The sequence below is a fragment of the Eretmochelys imbricata genome, chromosome 2 (assembly GCF_965152235.1).
Source record: "Eretmochelys imbricata isolate rEreImb1 chromosome 2, rEreImb1.hap1, whole genome shotgun sequence".
NCBI lineage: Eukaryota > Metazoa > Chordata > Testudines > Cheloniidae > Eretmochelys > Eretmochelys imbricata.
The window spans coordinates 224,459,103-224,474,959 of record NC_135573.1 but is presented as its reverse complement, the minus strand read 5'-3'; positions in this window follow the sequence as shown (position 1 = coordinate 224,474,959).

Here is a 15,857-nt window from a genome sequence, read left to right as displayed (position 1 = left end):
AAAATGAGATGTAATGTATGCTGGATTTGCTATAGCAATAGGAAAGGAGTACTTGTGGCACCTTAGAGACTAACAAATTTATTTGAGCATAAGTACTCCTTTTCTTTTTGTGGATACAGACTAACACGGCTGCTACTCTGAAACCTGTCATATAGCAATAGGGTTTTCTGTGAAATAAAAATTACTGTTGTGCTCAAAACCCTAAAATTTAGAATGATAATATCATTGTGACTTTTTCTGTATAACAGTTAAGTGTGGTTCCTTTATGTTTGAGCCTTCCAATGTGCTTACTGGGATCAGAAATGTATTTAGGATGAGTTAGCTAATGGATTCCCTTCGCTAACTCATCCTAAACACATTCTTGATCCCCGTGGGTCTATTTGCCCAATTGAAGAGTACCTCCTCGTAGAATCTTGTAAGAGTTCTCCTTCTGCTAATCCTGCCCCAAGTAGCATTTTAGCAAGTAACCTACATGGCTGAAATCCTCCTGCTGCATTTTATTAATTTGCATCCATCTAGACACATAACAAGACTCATACGCTCTAAGGTCAGAAGGGACCATCATGATCACTATTCCCTCTAAGCTGTGCATGTGCACACAGATCCTAAACCCCACACACACGGCAAAACACCTCATGCACAAAAATTTGCACAGAAGCACAACAATTTGCACAGAAGAAATTTTTTGCTCACACGGCCTGTCAAAAATTAGAGGGAACATTGATCATGATTATCTAGTCTGACCTCCTGCACATTGCCACAGAACCTCGCCCCACCCACTCCTGTAATAGACCCTTAAACTCTGGCTGAGTTACTGAAGTCCTCAAATCACGATTTAAAGACTTCAAGTTACAACTAATCTGCCCTTTACACTAGTTTAAACCTGCAAGTGACCCGTGCCCCATGCTGCAGAGAAAGCAAAAAAAAGAAACCAACAACCCAGAGTCTCTGCCAATCTGACCTGGGGGGAAATTCCTTCCCAATCACAAATATGGGAATCAGTTGAACCCTGAACCATAGCTAGACACCTATGAAAGAATTCTCTGTCATAACTCAGAGCTCTCCTCATCTAGTGTCCCATCTCCAACCATTGGGGATTTTTGCTACTGGCAGTCACTGATGGGTCACATGCCCTTGTAGACAGTCCCATCATACCAGCCCCTCCATAAATTTATCAAACTCAGTCTTGAAGCCAGTTCAGTTTTTTGTTCCCCCCACCCCGCTCTCCTTGGAAGGCTTTTTCCAGAACTTCACTCCTTTCATGGTTAGAAACCTTCATCTAATTTCAAGCCTAAATTTGTTGATGGCCAGTTTATATCTATTTGTTCTTTGTGTCCACATTGGTGCTTAACTTAATAACTCCTCTCCCTCCCTGGTATTTATCCCTCTGATGTATTTATAAAGAGCAATCGTATCTCTCCTCGACCTTCTTTTGGTTAGGCTAACCAAGCCACACTTTTTGAGTTTCCTCTCATAAGGTAGCTTTTCCATTGCTCTGATCATCCTAGTGGCCCTTCTCTGCACCTGTTCTAGTTTGAATTAATCTTTCTTAAACGTGGGACACCAAAACTGCACACAGTTTTCCAGATGAGGTCTCACCAGTCCCTTGTATAACACTACTAACACGTTCCTATCTCTACTGGAAATACCTCAGCTGATGCATCCTAGGACTGCATTAGCCTTTTTCACAACTGCATCACATTGAAGGTCATGGTCATCCTGTGATCCACCAATACAACCATGTCTTTCTTCTCCTCTATCGCTTCCAACTGATATGTCCTCAGCTGATAGCAAAAATTCTAGTTGTTAGTCCCTACGTGCATGATCTTGCACTATTAAATTTCATCCCATTTCTATTATTCCAGGTTTGCCCAGATATTCCAGTATGATATTCCAGTCCTCCTTCATATTGGCAATATCTGCCAGTTTCATGTCATCTGTAAATTTTATTAGCACACTCCCACTTTTTGTGCCAAAGTCATTAATAAAAATGTTAAATAAGATTGGCCCCAAGACCTATCCCTGAGGAACTCCGCTAGTAACCTCGCTCCAGCCTGATAGCTCATCTTTCAGTATGATCTGTTGCAGTCTTCCCTTTATCCAGTTTCTTATCCACCTTTCAAGTCCCATATTAATCCCCATCTTCTCCAATTTAGCTAATAATTTCCATGTGGAACTGTATCAAATGCTTTACTGAAATCCAGATAGATTATATCTACTGCATTGCCTTTGTCTAAAAAATCAGTTAACTTTTCATATAAGGAGATGAGGTTGGTCGGGCATGATCTACCTTTTGTAAAACTATGTTGTATTTTATCCCAATTACCATTTTCCTCTATGTCCTTAACTACTTTCTCTTAAAAAATTTGTTCCAAAGACTTGCACACAATTGAGGTCAAACTAACAGGCCTGTAATTTCCCGGGTCATCTTTTTTCCCCTTTCCTAAACATAGCAATTCTCCAATCATTGGGTACAACCTCCAGGTTTACATATTCCTTAAAAATCCCTGCTATTGGGCTTGCAATTTCATGTGCCCGTTCCTTTAATATTCTTGGATGGAGATTATCCGGGCCCCCCGATTTAGTCCCATTAAGATGTTTGAGTTTGACTACCACATCTGAGGTGGTAATTTCTACTTCCATATCTTAGTTCCCATTAGCTACCCTGCCAACACCCCTAAACTGTTCATTAACCTCATTAAAAACTGAGGCAACGTATTTGTTTAGGTGTTGGACCATGCCTAGATTATCTTTAATCTCCACCCCAGCCTCAGTGCTTAGTGGTCCCACGTCTTCTTTCCTTGTTTTATTTTTATTTATATGGCTATAGAACATTTTACTACTAGTTTTAATTTCCTTTGCAAGGTCCAGTTCTGCTTGGCTCTGTATTCTTTCTGACCTCAAAGAGGTAGTAGCTGTCCTTGCTGATCCATCCCTCTTCCATTTCTTGTAGGCGTTCTGCTTTTTCTTAATTACCTGTTTTGAGATGCTTAGTCTGCAATCCTTCCCTATGAATTTTTTCCCCTTGCTCAGGATGCAGGCTTCAGATACTTTGTCAAAGTTGCAGAAACTAACTCCAAGCCTCCTCCACATTCAGATTCTTGAGTTCTTCAGTCCACTCCACTTCCCTAACTAATTCCCTTAAATTTTTAACATTTGCCGTTTTGAAATCAAGGACCCTAGTTCCAGGTCTATTTTTATTTATCCTTCCATTTAGTTTAAACTGAATTAGCTCATGATCTCTTGAACAAAGATTGTCCCCTGCAACCAGTTCTTCTATGTGGTCCTCACTACTCACCAATACCAAATCTAAAATGGCATCCCCTCTCGTAGGGTCAGCAACTATTTGGTGAAGAAATCTGTCAGCTGTCACATCCACTACTACCACTATTACTGGTGGTACTTTTCCTCCAGTCTGTATCTGGGAAGTTAGTATCCCATAATCACACAATTCCCAGTGGTGTTGATTTCAATAAAAACATTGAAGAGGTTTCTAGCCATATCCAAATTAGATTCTGGGGTCTGTAGCATACCCCCAAGCACTATCCCAGGGAAAGCTCTGGTAGCTTTCTTCCCCAAAGGTTACACTGCAGCCTTGGGGACCCCACATACAAGTTATGACAGTGGATTCCAATCTTCAATTTCTACTTAGTTCCCTTCACACATTGAGTTGGCGTGTGCTTTGTGCGTGTATAAACCCTTACATATGCACAGTCTCTCTTTCCCTTTAACATGTATTATGGAATGAGGAGTGAAATTCACCCTGTATCTAAACACTTTTCATGGGATCTCAGAAATACAATTATGTACTGAAATGCAAGTTTTTAGGTGCACAGTAGCGGTGCAAGATTTTGACTATCTAGCCCTCAAGTGTCTAAATCCTCATAGTAAACCACAGCAAAGTCAGACTAAGAACAGTCCCCTGTTGCTCCAGTATTCTGCAAAATTGATTTTCTGTGTAAAGTACAGAAAAAGGTTTGCCAGTCAGCCTGAAAAGGGGCTAGAGTCTCCATATGTTATTTCCTTCTTTAAATATACTTTAATATATTACTACCTGCTTTTGCTAAAATGAGACAAAAGCTCCTAATCCTTCAGGGGGTGATTTTCAAAACTATCTGTAAAGTCGTCTGTCATGAAAGAATGATTCTCCCAATGAAATGTTGTTTTCTTCCTGTCTTGAAATTCTATTTTATTTCTTTGCCACAAATTGACATTTATGAACTAACAAAAATTTGAAACCCTTTTTAACTCTCTGTTTTACTTTCTTTGTAAATACTCCTGGTTTAAACCAGGCTTTGGAAAATACTGCTCTAACTACAGATAATAAAATGGCCAGTTTTCAAGGCAAGATATTTATTTTTGTGATACTAATACAGAATGTACATTTTAAAAAATGTTTTAACTGGCAGGATATTTTTAAATCACTTATGTAAGCAGTTGTTCCTATAAAACATCTTTTTCAGTTACCACGCTTACATACTTCATCTTCCTTCCTACATGCATATATGTCAGATCTGGAAATGGGGCAAAATAAGAACCACATGTTTCATATAAACCATTTGATGCTTTTCTTATAGTTGGTGTTCAACTGGAACCACTAAAAAGAAACATAATAGGGAGAAATGGTAGGTGGAAGACTCAGCATTTTAGGAGGAAGAGAGAAATATAAATGACTAATGATGTAGCAGGCAGAATGTGGAAGAAGTGGACAGCAAGAGAAGGAAGGAAGAAATTGATAAATGGAAGAAAATGCAGAGATCTCTCTAAGGCATCTTCTAAGGCCGGACCTATCCAACACAGAAGTGTGCGTGTTATGTCATTCAGGGCCAGATTTGATTCATGGCCAAATTCTGACGTGATTTACCCCTCTACTACCCCCTAGATGTCAATGGAGTTCCATGGGAGTCAGCCAGGGCAAAAATATGGCTCTCCATTTTTAGAAGGAAAGGAATGAAAGAAATATACAAAAGAAGAAAATCTATCAACAAGTTAACTAAATGAAAGTACAGCATCTCAACCTATTCAAAACCCTTACTGTATTTATATGTTAAATATACACATTGTTCAAAATTAGAGATTTCAGAGTTTGGACCAATTTCAAATCTCAGTTACACTTGAATATTGATGTAGCTCCACTAAAATTACCAACATTGAAGCAAATGTAGTTACTCCAGGTTTGTTCTGGGGTATCTGGTCCTTAATCTTTTGTGGAAAAATAATCCTTTGGAAAGCCTTCTATGCACTTCACCAGACATTTCTGACTCAAAATTCATGGCTGTTATCACTACTTAGATTGATTCAAAAATACTACTTTAATACCAAACTGTACTACATCCTAATTATTTATATTATACTATATTCTATTGTAATTTTATTAAAAGCTTTGTTTGTGCAAAATAAGGGCACTAACCACCATATGTCCCACCCCTGCACTGCCAAATCGGTTTGCTGCAGTGGGAAACATATGCTGCATCCCATTAAGAGGTGTAGGAACGAGCACATTGCCCCTGCGCACCTGGGAGTTCAAAAGCCATTTTGCCTCCCTAAGGCACAAATCTCCTCACAATGCAGGACAGTTCATTACAGGCACAACTGAGCCCTTATCAACAAAAATATCCAAAGAAAACTATTTACACTGTTGTTACTACATTTCAATATTTGCTAAATTTTACCACACAGTGGTATTCAAGGTGTCTTCCAATATTTAGGGTAGGAAACCTTTGCAGTTTCTTAGACACTAGTGTGTAGTAACAGTTGGTGAATGCTGACTTTTCAGTGGCAATCACTGTACATGTACTTTACATTGTGACGTAGATATTCCTTGTGAAATATGTTCCTCTTTAAAAAATACTGAGCAACTCAAGCCAGTTTGAGTACATTCTTAATGTCTAGCCTTGTAATGTTATAAGGCTAGAAATAATGTTTAGATATTATTACATTATATATATATATATATAATTATACATTATATATATCATTATTATATACACTATATTATATACATAATTATCATATTATTATTACATTATTATATATTATATAACATTAATGTTCACTACTTGTAATATTTTTCATTTTCATTTACAAACTTTACTTAATTTATCCTTAACACACACCTGTGAGACAGCTACGGATTATCATCCCCACTTTACAAATGGGTAAAGACAGAGGTTAAGGCTTTACCTCGCCCAAGGCCACAGATTAAGGCCCAGATTGTGGTCTCAACTCTATCCCACACCTCTTTCAATGCAAAGAGGCATAGGAAGCAGGGAGGGGCAGGCTGAAATGTATTGCACTCTGATGATCCCCACCAGTGAAATGGCCGTTTAGGGGCTGTTAGAAGCCAGCATAGTTTAATGCAGCCCTAAGGCTGCTCCAGAAACACGGTTGGAACAAGGATGGTAGAAAATAGCTACAGATGAGGAACTCCCCTCAAATGCACCTACTGCTTGCTTGGCACAGAGCAAGATTCTGTCCTCTGTCAAAGTCAGGTAAGAACTCAGGAGCTTTTGGCTCCCAGTCCTGAGCTTAACCATCTCTCCCTCATATTTCTTGTATGGAATATAGAGTAGTAACTTCATTTAAAGCGATAAACTTTAATGTACATACCTATATCAGTTAGGAATTTAGGCCCCATTTTGTCAAAGGGATCTGCAAATTAAGAGGCATACTTCCATATGAGGTCCCATTTATGTCTGTGGAAGTCTGTGGAAGTAAGGGTCTGTGCTGGTGGATTATTTTGCAAGGTCATGACCAGTACTTAACTTGTAATAAATTATATCCACATACGAACTCAACCCTTCCTTAAGATTCAATTTAGTTAACAGGTCTGGTTTCATATACAGCTTTTGCACATTTGTGGATTGAAGGTAATGCAGAGTTCAGAAAGATCTGAAAGATGTGCACCCACTCCATCAACAACACAGGAAATAAATGCCTTGAGAAAAGGAAGCAGATGTGTTCTTAATCATCCAGGATGAACTATGGGATGTGTGTCCTCAAACATCTAGGATGAATTCTGTGGTATCCTAACATCTCTTGGTAAATGCAGAAACATAATGTTTTTCCATCAGCTCAGACCTCAGTTTGGGATTTGTGTATTTTTTTTAATCCTTAGATCATTCATCTCTTTTTTTTTTTTTTTTTTTTTAAACTGAGCTGCCACAAATTTTCAAAGACTATCATTTCTTTCCAGCAGGGGAAGCCATTGACGCTGAGCAATCATCTATTCTCTGCAAGGCATAAAAAAACCAGGAGTGCTTGTGGCACCTTAAAGACTAACAAATTTATTAGAGCATAAGCTTTCATGGGCTACAGCCCACTTCATTGGATGCACTGAATGGAACATATAGTAAAAAGATATATATAGATATATATAGATATATATAGATATATATATATGTACACACACATACACACACACACATACAGAGAAGGTGGAATTTGCCATACAAACTGTAAGAGGCTAATTAATTAAGATAAGCTATTATCAGCAGGAGAAAAAAAACTTTTGTAGTGATCATCAAGATGACCCATTTAGACAGTTGACAAGAAGGTGTGAGGATCCTTAATGTGTGGAAATAGATTCAATATGTGTAATGACCCAGCTACTCCCAGTCTCTATTCAAACCCAAGATAATGGTATCTAGTTTGCATATTAATTCAAGCTCAGCAGTTTCTTGCTGGAGTCTGTTTTTGAAGCTTTTCTGTTGCAGAATTGCCACCCTTAAATTTTTTACTGAGTGGCCAGAGAGATTGAAGTGCTCTCCTACCGGTTTTTGAATGTTATGATTCCCGATGTCAGATTTGAGTCCATTTATTCTTTTGCATAGAGACTGTCCGGTTTGGCCAATGTACATGGCAGAGGGGCATTGCTGGCACATGATGGCATATATCACATTGGTAGATGTGCAGGTGAGCAAGCCCCTGATGGCGTGGCTAATGTGATTAGGTCCTATGATGGTGTCACTTGAATAAATATGTGGACAGAGTTGGCATCGGGCTTTGTTGCAAGGATAAGTTCCTGGGTTAGTGTTTTTGTTGTGTGGTGTGTAGTTGCTGGAGAGTATTTGCTTCAGGTTGGGGGGCTGTCTGTAAGCGAGGACTGGTCTGTCTCCCAAGATCTGTGAGAGTGAGGGATCATTTTTCAGGATAGGTTGTAGATCTTTGATGATGCGCTGGAGAGGTTTTAGTTGGGGGCTGAAGGTGACAGCTAGTGGCGTTCTGTTATTTTCTTTGTTGGGCCTGTCCTGTAGTAGGTGACTTCTGGGTACTCTTCTGGCTCTGTCAATCAGTTTTTTTACTTCAGCAGGTGGGTATTGTAGTTTTAAGAATGCTTGATAGAGATCTTGTACGTGTTTCACATTTGGGGACAATATATACCTTCAAGTCAGCGGCACTGCTATGGGTACCCGCATGGCCCCACAGTATGCCAACATTTTTATGGCTGACTTAGAACAACGCTTCCTCAGCTCTCGTCCCCTAACGCCCCTACTCTACTTGCGCTATATTGATGACATCTTCATCATCCAGAACCATGGAAAAGAAGCCCTTGAGGAATTCCACCATGATTTCAACAATTTCCATCCCACCATCAACCTCAGCGAAGACCAATCCACACAAGTGGTCCATTTCCTGGACACTAATGTGCTAATAAGTGATGGTCACATAAACACCATCCTATACCGGAAACCTACTGACCGCTATACTTACCTACATGCCCCCAGCTTCCATCCAGGACACACCACATGATCCATTGTCTACAGCCAAGCTCTAAGATACAACCACATTTGCTCCAATCCCTCAGACAGAGACAAACACCTACAAGATCTCTGTCAAGCATTCTTAAAACTACAATACCCACCTGCTGAAGTGAAAAAACAGATTGACAGAGCCAGAAGAGTACCCAGAAGTCACTTACTACAAGACAAGCCCAACAAAGAAAATAACAGAACGCCACTAGCTATCACCTTCAGCCCCCAACTAAAACCTCTCCAGTGCATCATCAAAGATCTACAACCTATCCTGAAAAATGATCCCTCACTCTCACAGATCTTGGGAGATAGACCACTCCTGACTTACAGACAGCCCCCCAAGGGTGGCAATTCTGCAACAGAAAAGCTTCAAAAACAGACTCCAGCAAGAAACTGCTGAGCTTGAATTAATATGCAAACTAGATACCATTAACTTGGGTTTGAATAGAGACTGGGAGTAGCTGGGTCATTACACATATTGAATCTATTTCCACACATTAAGGATCCTCACACCTTCTTGTCAACTGTCTAAATGGGCCATCTTGATGATCACTACGAAAGTTTTTTTTCCTCCTGCTGATAATAGCTCATCTTAATTAATTAGCCTCTTAATAGATCTTCTTACCATATGTTCCATTCAATGCATCCAATGAAGTGGGCTGTAGCCCACGAAAGCTTATGCTCTAATAAATTTGTTAGTCTCTAAGGTACCACAAGTACTCCTGTTTTGTTTTGTTTTTTTTGCAGATACAGACTAACACGGCTGCTACTCTGAAACCTCCAAGGCATAGTAAGCCACTTTCACAGCACATTGAAAGGAGCGCAGTCAACTTGTTGTAAGTGCCAGATTTAGGTTTTTCTAACTAAACTTTTTCAAAAGTCTTGCTACATTTGTTAGTTTATGTTGAATGTATTTAACATTTTGCTTCCAATGTTTAGATCCAAATGATGACCATAAGAGAGATGGGGGAGTTCTGGGAGGGATGGAGAAACCTCTGTGGTGCTCCAACAGTGTGGTGGAAAGAGGCGTTATGTGCAAGATATATCACCTCTCATAACACTGAGGGAGTGCAGTGAGCAGCCACTGAGTTCCACCTTGCAGTCCTTTCAGCACAATATGTAAAGACAGGGCTGAGTAACTGCCATGCCCATGCATTCCATTTCTTGGGGCAGTAAGCACTGTTAGCAGGGGTAGCTGCCCTCACTTTGTGCTCCAGAAAGATTGCCTCCTTCATGAGCATGTTGGTGGAGAGTAAATCAAATATCCAGCACTAGTGTTTGCAACCCAAACACTAGAAGAAAATACATCATTTTCTAACACACATGGTGCACCCAGTGGGCCATCTCCGAAACCACCCACCTTGCACGGTTTTGGCAGGGCAACAGAAGGTGAGAGGGAGTGGCCAGAGCATGCTGAGCTTCAGCAATCCTCAGCTACAATACACTCATTTGGGGGCTGTTACCAACTGCTCTAAACTCCACTGGAGCCAGGACAGAACAAGTCACCAAATCAGAGCACCATAAATAGTTTCCTTCTGGCACCCACTGTCTCTTCCTCTTCCCCTCCCCTGCAGTTCTCTGAGCAGATTTTGGCACAGCAGAGAATGTAGCCCAATCTGTGTAGTATCCAGGATAGCAGCACTCATACTCTGCCTTGGAAACAAGTGGAGCACCTGGTACCTTTGGTAAAATATTCTTCACAAAACATTTGGCAGCATGGTCTACTAGACTGATCACAGGGTTAGGTGCCTTCAGGTCCTGAGGTTTATTTCCACCTCCGCTACTCACTGATCTTAATAGTTAGAACTAATACAACACTTTATAAATACTGTTTAGGTAGGTGTCATAATACACCTATAAAGTAACTAAATATCATGACCCCTGTTTTACATACAATGAAACTGTAGTTCATGAAGATTATGGGTTGCATTTTCAAAATACCTGAGTCCCATGGGCCCTTTGGAAAATCCTACTGAAACTGATTTGCTTAAGGTTGCACAGCAAATCAGAGTCAGAATCATGATTAGAATACAGATCTCCTCAACCAAATCCTAATCTACTAAACCACAGTTCCACTGGACAAGCCACTTAACCTTTCTATAGCCTGGTCTACACTATGAGTTTATGTCAGATTTAGCAGCGTTAAATCCGAATTAACCCTGCACCCATCCACACAACACATCCATTTTTTCAACATAAAGGGCTCTTAAAACTGATTTCTGTACTCCTACCCAATGAGGGGATTAGCGCTGAAATCGACATCACCGTTTCAAATTAGGGTTAGTGTGGATGCAATTCGAGGTATTGGCCTCCGGGAGCTATCCCACAGTGCACCATTGTGACTGCTCTGGACAGCACTCTGAACTCAGATGCACTGGCCAGGTAGACAGGAAAAGCCCTGGGAACTTTTGAATTTTATTTCCTGTTTGGCCAGGCGAGCTCATCAGCACAGGTGACCATGCAGAGCTCATCAGCACAGGTCACCATGCAGTCCCAGAATCGAAAAAGAGCTCCCGCATGGACCAAACGGGAGGTACTGGATCTGATCGCTGTATGGGGAGAGGAATCCGTGCTATCTGAACTACGTTCCAAAAGACGAAATGCCAAAACATTTCAAAAAATCTCAGAGGCCATGAGGGACAGAGGATACATCAGGGATGCAACACAGTGCCGAGTGAAACTTAAGGAGCTCAGACAAGCATCCCAGAAAACCAAAGAATCAAATGGACGCTCCGGGACAGAGCCCCAGACATGCCGCTTCTATGCTGAGCTGTATGCAACTCTGGGGGGGCCGCCACCACTACCCCACCCCTGTCCGTGGACTCCAATGATGGGGTATTCTCCGCTATGCCTGAGGATTTTGCAGATGGGGAAGATGAGGAGGAGGAGGAGGATGAGCTTGAGAAGAGCACACAGCACACCGTTCTCCCCAACAGCCAGGATCTTTTTATCACCCTGACTAAAATACTCTCCCAACCCAACGAAGCCGGAGAAGGGACCACTGGTGAGTGTACCTTTTAAAATATAATACAGGTTATAAAAGCAAGTGTTTTTTAATGATTAAGTAGCCCTGAGGACTTGGGATGCATTCATGGCCAGTACTGCTACTGGAAAAGTCTGTTAACGTGTCTGGGATGGAGCGGAAATCCTCCAGTAACACATGAAGCTCTCCTGGAGGTACTCTAAAAGCCTTTGCAGAAGGTTTCTGGGGAAAGTAGCCTTATTCCATGCTCCATGGTAGACACTTTACCATGCCATGCTAATAGCAAGTAATCTGGTATCATTGCATGACAAAACCTGGCAGCATATGGTCCCAATGTTTGCTGGCATTCAAGCAACATTTGTTCTTTATCTCACTGTGTTATCCTCAGGAGAGTGATATCGTTCATGGTAACCTGGTTGAAATAGGGGAATTTAATTAAGGGGACATTCAGAGGTGCCCGTTCCTACTGGGCTGTTTGCCTGTGGCTGAAAAGAAATCCTCCCCGCAGTTCGCCGGGCGGGGGAGGCATTGGCGCTGAGCTGTTTGCGTTTGGCTAGCAGAGATCTTCCCTGATACCAGCCAGGTGGTGGGGGGAGGGGAAAAATGATCATCCCAGAGAATTGGATGGGGATAGAGGGTTAGTTTGGTTTCTGCTGCTGCACGTTAACAGGAAAACCGCAGCACTAAATGGCCAACTCAACGGGCTTTGCTTGATATGGGAAAGGAGGGCGCTGCTGTTATGAAGGTTGCAGAAGCCGAAAGACTATGGCTTACCATGGCCGTCTGCAAGCCGAATTCTGTTGCCCGGCCCTGCGTGTGTGATCTCTAACACCAAAGCCACAGGCACTCAATATAAGATGCAAAATGTGACCTTGTACCAAAATCACATGTGCTATATAATGTGAATAGTGTTGCTCACCGTGAAAGAGTATAGCCATTGTTTTCTAAAATGTATCTTTTTAAATACTTCACTCCCTTTTTTCCCTCCAGCAGCTATGAATGTTTCAAGCCTCCCTCCTCCGTCCCAAAGGCTATCTCAGATAAGGCGGCAAAAAAAACGCACGCATGATTAAATGTTCTCTGAGCTTGGCACTGACAGAGCAGTGTGGAGGGATACAACAGCAAAGTACAGGACAGTGGCTGAAGAACATGAGGAGCGGTGGCAGCAGGAAGATCAGAGGAGGCATGAGGCAACGCTGGGGCTACTGCAGGATCAAACGGACATGCTCTGGCGTCTGGTGGAGGTTCATGAACGGCAGCAGGATCACAGACTGCCGCTTACAGGGAATTTAGAGGCAACCAAGGGGGTGGGTTTTCATCAAGGAGAAACAAACAGATGTGTCACACAGTACCCTGGCCAGTCATGAAACTGGTTTTCAAAGCTTCTCTGATGTGCAGCACTTCCTGCTTTGCTCTTCTAACTGCCTGGTGTCTGGCTGTGCGTAACCAGCAGCCAGGCGATTTGCATCAACCTCCCACCCCGCCATGATTGTCTCCCCCTTACTCTCACAAATATTGTGGAGCACACAGCAAGCAGCAATAACAATGGGAATATTGGTTTCGCTGAGGTCTGAGCGAGTCAGTAAACTGCACCAGCAATCCTTTAAACGTCCAAATGCACACTCTACTACCACTCTGCTCTTGCTCAGCCTATAGTTGAACAGCTCCTTACTACTGTCCAGGGTGCCTGTTTACGGCTTCATGAGCCAGGGCATTAAGGGGTAGGCTGGGTCCCCAAGGATAACTATAGGCATTTTAACATCCCCAACAGTTATTTTCTGGTCTGGGAAGTAAATCCCTTCCTGCAGCCGTTTAAACAGACCAGAATTCCTGCAGACACAAGCATCATGAACCTTTCGCAGCCATCCCACGTTGATGTTGGTGAAACGTCCCTTGTGATCCACAGTGCTTGCAGCACCATTGAAAAGTACCCCTTGTGGTTTATGTACTGGCTGCCCTGGTGGTCCGGTCCCAAGATAGGGATATGCGTTCCACCTACAGCCCCACCACAGTTAGGGAATCCCATTGCAGCAAAGCTATCTCGTATGACCTGCACATATCCCAGAATCACTACCTTTGATAGAAGCAGCTCAATGATTGCGTTGGCTACTTGCATCACAGCAACCTCCACAGTAGATTTGCCCACTCCAAATTGATTACCAACTGACCGGTAGCTGTCTGGCGTTGCAAGCTTCCACAGGGCTATTGCCACTTGCTTGTGAACTCTGAGGGCTGCTCTCATCTTGGTATTCTTACGCTTCAGGGCAGGGGAAAGCAAGTCACAAAGTTCCATGAAAGTGCCCTTAATGCACGCGAGAGTTTCAGAGCCATTGGGAATCATCCCAGACCTGCAACACTATGCAATCCCACCACTCTGTGCTTGTTTTCCAGGCCCAGAATCAGCGTTCCATGGCATGAGCCTGCCCCATTAACACCATGATCTCCAAATTGTGGGGAAACACGGTTTTAGAGAAAAGTGTGTTCATGTCCTCATCACCACACTTCTGTCGCCTCCTCACCTGGTTTTTCAGGTGCTGGTTCTGCATAAACTGCACGATAACACACGAGGTGTTTACAATGGTCATAACTGCTGCAGTGAGCTGAACGGACTCCATGCTTGCTGTGCTATGGCGTCTGCTCCTGCTCTGGCAATCCAGGGAAAAGGGGTGCAAAACGATTGTTTGCCATTGCTCTGATGGAGGGAGGGGCGACCGACAACATGGCTTACAGGGTTGGCTTACAGGGAATTAAAATCAACAAAGGGGGTGGCTTTGTGAGAAACTGAATGGACCTCTCAAGGATAGAACTCAAAACCTCAAGGATAGAACGCAAAACTGGGTTTAGCAGGCCGTTGATTGCACGGAGGGAGGGAGGAGAAAATGAATACAAAACAAATCTTGTCTATTTCTTGTTTTGATCCACTTCATCTATCTTTATACATCTTGCTGGCAGCAGACTGTGCAGTACGACCACTAGCCATCATCATCGCCTGGGTGCTTGGCAGAAGATGGTGCAGTATGACTGCTGGCCTTTTGGCAGCAGACAATGCAGTATGACTGGTAGCTGTCGTTGACGTATTCCAGGGTGCTCTTTTAACCAACCTTGATGAGGTCAGGGGTCCCTGGGAAAACATGGGACTGACTCAGCCAGGTCATTACCCTTTTACGTTTCGTCTCATGGCGATCATCGTCTCCTGGCTGCTCATTAAAAGACATTGCAGTGCCGGTAGGACTGAATCGCCATGAGACGAAACGTAAAAGGGTAATGACCTGGCTGAGTCAGTCCCATGTTTTCCCAGGGACCCCTGACCTCATCAAGGTTGGTTAAAAGAGCACCCTGGAATACGTCAACGACAGCTACCAGTCATACTGCACTGTCTGCTGCCAAAAGGCAATAAGCTGCTGCTGTGTAGCAATGCAGTACCAGGTCTGCCAGCACCCAGGAGACATACGGTGATGGTTAGCTGAGCGGGCTCCACGCTTGCTGTGGTATGACGTCTGCACGGGTAACCCAGGAAAAAAGGCGTGAAACGATTGTCTGCCGTTGCTTTCACGGAGGGAGAGAGAGAAGGGGGGCCTGACGATATGTACCCAGAATCACCCGCAACAATGATTTAGTCCCATCAGGCATTGGGATTTCTACCCAGAATTTAAATGGGCGGCGGAGACTGCAGGAACTGTGGGATAGCTACCCACAGTGCAACGCTCCAGAAGTCGACAGTTGCCTCGATACTGGACGCACTCCACCAACTACATGCACTTAGAGCATTTGTGTGGGGACACACACAATCGACTGTATAAAAACGCTTTCTACAAATTCTACCGACTTCTATAAATTTGACCTAATTTTGTAGTGTAGACAAGTCCTATGTCTCATTTTCTCCATAGGTAAAAAAGGTTGATTGCATTTCTACACATATATCTGGAGTGCTGAAGAAGCACATGAATGCTCCTACAACACTTTGAAAACATAAGGTGCTATGTACGTTTTTGAAAAGGGACTTAATGGTTTACCGCTCATCTACATAGTCTGAAGGAACACAAAAAACAAAGCTGCTACAAATATCTTCCATAGAGGCAGTCATACTGGTTCCTTCCACCAGTGCAGTGCAACTCAGTATA